The sequence below is a fragment of the Schistocerca cancellata genome, chromosome 1 (genome assembly GCF_023864275.1).
Source record: "Schistocerca cancellata isolate TAMUIC-IGC-003103 chromosome 1, iqSchCanc2.1, whole genome shotgun sequence".
In the NCBI taxonomy this organism is placed as follows: domain Eukaryota; kingdom Metazoa; phylum Arthropoda; class Insecta; order Orthoptera; family Acrididae; genus Schistocerca; species Schistocerca cancellata.
In genome coordinates, this window is record NC_064626.1 from 653344252 (window position 1) to 653349239 (window position 4988).

General features: G+C 40.8%; 1 long non-coding RNA gene across 1 annotated transcript; it reads right to left on the minus strand.

Annotated features, from left to right (window-relative positions):
- Positions 1–240: 240 nt before the first annotated feature.
- LOC126183508 (uncharacterized) lies at positions 241–4528 on the minus strand. Its single transcript, XR_007536761.1, has 2 exons — positions 2029–4528; positions 241–1339 (listed from the first exon to the last, which is right to left on the minus strand). It is a non-coding gene; the product is annotated as an uncharacterized LOC126183508 (long non-coding RNA).
- Positions 4529–4988: the final 460 nt, after the last annotated feature.

The window sequence follows — 4988 nt, forward strand, 5'->3', positions numbered from 1 at the left end:
GAATGAAAGAGAAACTTGGTGATTCACTTGTTGCAGAAGCTGAAGCAGATGCAAATGAGACAGCCTCATCAGTGCAATAAAATTGTAGAAAAGGGCATTCCGGCAGTAATTTACTGGGTGGTATGTCACCCTTTATATGTTAAATAAAAGTTACGTGTCTGTGAATTCAAAGTTAAATTTTCAAACTATTTTTTCATAAAGTTTCTCTTATGTGCTCCTTTGCTAACTGATTTTGCATGATTTCATAGGCAAGCAATGTGAAATTAAAGGTATGCTGACTTTTCTTTATAATCTATAGAGACTGCAGTTAGGCCAGATGTTATACTATGTGAAAGATAAATGTGGAAATGAAGCAGTTGTACACACAGATCAAACTGTCTCAACAATGGCATAAAATTGCAGAAAGGTTCTTGTCACTCTTCATATGTTAAATAAAAGTTACATGTCTGTGAATTCAAAGTTAAATATTCGACGTATTTTTTCAAAGTTTCTCTTTTGAAACTGTGTTATTGCTGCTGTTGATTTTCTCTTCTGGTGAAAATTTCCCACCGTGAAGATCAGTTCTACCACCATTTGTATCTCCTAGACTACAATAGTGAGATAAAGTAGATGGCAGACAAGCATACTCGGTTTACGTAATTTAGGACAACTAGATAAATATAAAATAGAGATGTGAAAGTAAAATTACAGTAGAACTCATTATCTGTCACCTACAGTTCGTAAACTAAAATCCGAACTATTTTAATTTTTAGCAGGAATTAATGGCAAGTAAAAGTCATGTTACAGAAAATACGTATTACATGCTCATCACAGTGCCTTCTAGAACTAGAATGAGTTATTACAGTAAAAACCACGACTAAATGCAATTTAAAACAGATCCTAAAAATGTAAGATATGCAAAAGAAATAATAACAGGCAACATATACAACTTAAGACATGATGTTAAGTTAGCTTGCTGGCCTTTAGAGGTCTCAATGATCCAAGTGGCCTCTTGTTTACCTGTTATGGCATCCAGTCAGTATCTCGCTACAGAGCATACAATGAGCCTCAAGAAAGAATCCTGCCATGTCCATGAAATCACACCAACATGTCAAGACGAAACAACCATCACGGGATGTGGAAGAGATGTGTTGGCTGTTTTGTTCCTCCTCTTGGTGTGACTTGATATTGTGATCTCTCTTTTTTTTGCTGCATGTTGTGTGGGAAATTTTCTGTTTCTCCTACACGCGTCATGAGAGCGAAAGTGGATGCTGCGTATCTGCAAGGGGTGGGTGGTTAGCTCCTGCATTCCTGTTTTTGGAAACGTCTGGTTGTCAGTGCAGTTAAAATTTCGCCTCACCTCGCAGACCAACAGACCTTGCCGGGCATTACAATGATCATCATGTCACTTGTCAAGGAAAACCCAGAAAAGGTGCACAGTGTGTGCAAGTGGTAAAGGCTGATCTGTATTGTGAACATTATTAAAATTGTATTATGTAGTAAAATGTAATACATATAACAGAGCTGAAATACACATGCAATAAAGCAGTAGCATGTGAATTTATTGTGTCATAGTTGGTGTTGGAGATTTCCAACTGGTATGGACTTTTCATCTTGGAGAAAGGATTATGTCTCATAATATAGCAACACGGTCAGACAGGTAATATAGAAAATTAGAAAACTTTACATAGTCGATAGCCTTACATCACCTGAACAGTGGCAGACACCTTTGAAACTGGACGGTCTGTACATGTCTGTGCCAATGAATAGTGATTTAATTGAGGAAAAAGAAGTAAGTTTGATTTAAAACAAAACTAAAACGTCAAGGAAGAAAAGTGTGTTGGCTGTTTTGTTCCTCCTCTTGGTGTGACTTGGTATTGCGATCTCTCTTTTTTTTGCTGCATGTTGTGTGGGAAATTTTCTGTTTCTCCTACACGTGTCATGAGAGCGAAAGTGGATGCTGCGTATCTGCAAGGGGTGGATGGTTAGCTCCTGCGTTCCTGTTTTTGGAAACATCTGGTTGTCAGTGCAGTTAAAATTTCGCCTCACCTCGCAGACCAACGTTGTCCCTTGCAACGAGGGAAACCACTCGGGTTTTCAGCAGTGTATAAGCTGTTACTTGTGCTGCAAATGAATAACTGCTACTAAAAGTAAATCTGTTGAGGGAGAAACTGCAGACTCTCCCAACAGCAATTCCATTAGAGCAGCAAAAAATAAGTCCATGAGAGGGAAGAAAATTGCACACATCAGCTATAAGCTACAGTCTGTTGGTAAACTCGTGAGTGAGTCAGGGAGTCCCGATGCCGCCCACCCAGTTAAGAGACAAGGAGCTTCTACAAGGCCTACAAGAAAGACAGGCTGTGGTGTGTTCATCACAGCACATAGCACTGCAGGTCTTGTGAGTGCCAGGAGCTGTCTCTGGTAGGGAGCAAGTAATGATTTCACAGGAGTTTAAAGTTTGGCAGACAAGGCGAATAGTCTGATGTCATAGGTGCATTCACAAGAGCCCCGGTGCTTCTACAGGCTGCTTCAGAATGTTGTACTGGTCCTTCCAAGGTGCAGCAGCAATTATTGTTAGATAAATTAGTTAACACTACTGAAATACAAAAGCCGATTTGTGGTGGAAAGATTCATGGATTCTGAACCTTGATAATGCACCTGCACACACTTCGTTGCATGTTGGTGAATTTATGGCCAAAAAAATACTGTACTGATGCCCTAGCCCCCACGTGTGCCCCGTGTGACTTTATGCACCCAAAAATAAAGAAAACCTTAAAGTGCAGTCTTTCACAATCATAAATTAGATTAAAAATGAATCACTGAGAGAGCGAAAAGCTATTCCAAAAAAAGTTCCAGAAGTGTTTTTGAAATTGAAAAAAGCACTGGCATAAGTTATAATATGTAATATACTTTGTAATATGTACTTTGTAATATAATATGTAATATACTTTGAAGAAGATAACATTGACGTAGACTAATAAATAAACCCAGTATTGGGTCCAGCATTCACTGCTGCTGCTGCTGCTGCTGCTGCTGCTGCTGCTGCCATTAACATAGTCTGTGATACTTCCATGTCACAACCCTGCCAACATTTCCTAGAAGTAATGTTGTTGTCCACCCAAGTTTTGTCAGTGTAAAAGAACTATCAGTGAAACTTCCTGGCAGATTAAAACTGTATGCTGGACCGAGACGCGAACTCGGGACCTTTGCCTTTCGTGGGCAAGTGCTCTACCGACTGAGCTACCCAAGCACAACTCGTGCCCCGTCCTCACAGCTCTACTTCTTCCAAAGTTTTGCAGCAGCGAGAAGTGGCATGATGTTTACAAGTTGTCAATACTAAGTTGATCTTCAGCTTCTCACTTGTTATCGGTACAAGTTGGTGAAGTCCATAAAACTTCTAAGACTTCTTATGTTTATCGCTGCATTTTCAGTGATCTAACAGCTTTCCGTGTGTGGTCTCCCCTGTTGAGCGATCAGCAAGAAAACATTGTCTGTCTTTGCACCAGAGGCTGATGGATAGAGCGTGCCATTTGCGTCGACCTGTTGATGAGTTGCACCCACCTGCCAGATCTGCCACTGGCATATTACCTTGGGTTAGTATCAACTAGCTAGCCGTGCGGTCTAATGCGCTGCTACCCAAGTGGGAAGGCGTGCCGGTCCCCAGCACGAATCCGCCAGGTGGATTAGTGTGTAGGTTTGGTGTGCCAGCCAGCGTGTGGATGGTTTTTAAGGCAGTTTTCCACCTGCCTCGGTGAATGCGGGCTGATTCCCCTTATTCTGCCTTGGTTACACTATGTTGGTGATTGCTGTGCAAACACTATCTCCACGTATGCTTACACCATAATGACTCTATTCCACAAACATTTGGGGTTACACTCTCTTGTATGAGACGTTCCCAAGGGGGGGTTCCACTGAGGGCCGAACTGCACAATAACCCTGGGTTCGGTGTGGGGCAACGGTGGGGTGGGTGGACTGTGTGGCCTGTTGAAGGATTGTGAACCACTGAGGGCTATGGTGGTGCGAAGCCTCTCTGTTGTTTCTAAGTCCCTGGTTCAATACACACAATCACCTCAGTTTGGCTTCTATGAAATGGAAATCAAATGTGTTACATTTTGGGCTTGCAAGGGTGTTGTTGGTTACAGACATCCTATAAACTTCATTACAGACAAGTTTAAAGATGATTGTGTTCTGTAATTGTACATTACTGATGTAACAGTTCCATGTTCACTTATACCGCCATTTGAATGGCAGTGGCGGTGTTTTTTGTAAACCCATCTGTGATAGTAAAAAGGATCCAACGGGATTTGAAATACTAATGCATGTTATATATTTGTTTTTAAAAAAGGCAAATGCAAATTGTGCCATAGATCTGAGGTTTTTGGAGTATTTTAACTTTGACATTGGCAAATGGCTAGTGTGAGAATTCAATTTGATAATTTCTGTATTTTCTTTTAATGGCAGAGTTTTGAGACTATTATAAGCGGTATATTGTACTGTATGGTTACCTGTGAGGGGTCTCTTGATTTTGATTTGTCAGTTAAGAATTTGTGTGATCAATAAAAATGTTTCCTGAATGATATTGCACACCTCTCAGTTCAACACATCTATTCCAAACTACCACCATAGTATCACAATTTTTAATAGGTGCAACTGACGTTCCAGTTCTGAATGTTGAAACAGTTTATGAAAGTTCAGCAGCTGATATTTTGCAATACTGGTTCTGTGAATGAACATCTGTACTTGAACAGAACTGAAACACCCCCTCCACCACCACACCTCCTCAGAAGAAAAAAAATTTTCCCACCGCCACACCTCCTCAGAAGAAAAAAAGTTTCTACAGTCCTGATCACATGGATAATCAGGTTTCTTCAGACTGGCCGTTTTCGAGTTCCTTGCTGGGAAGCACTGAACATTCTGGGCCAAGGTCCAGGCCTCAGGTTGCGACTACAGAGACCTATAGGGAGAAATAGTAGCATTTGCACAAAAAGTAACTACACAGAACAGCAAAC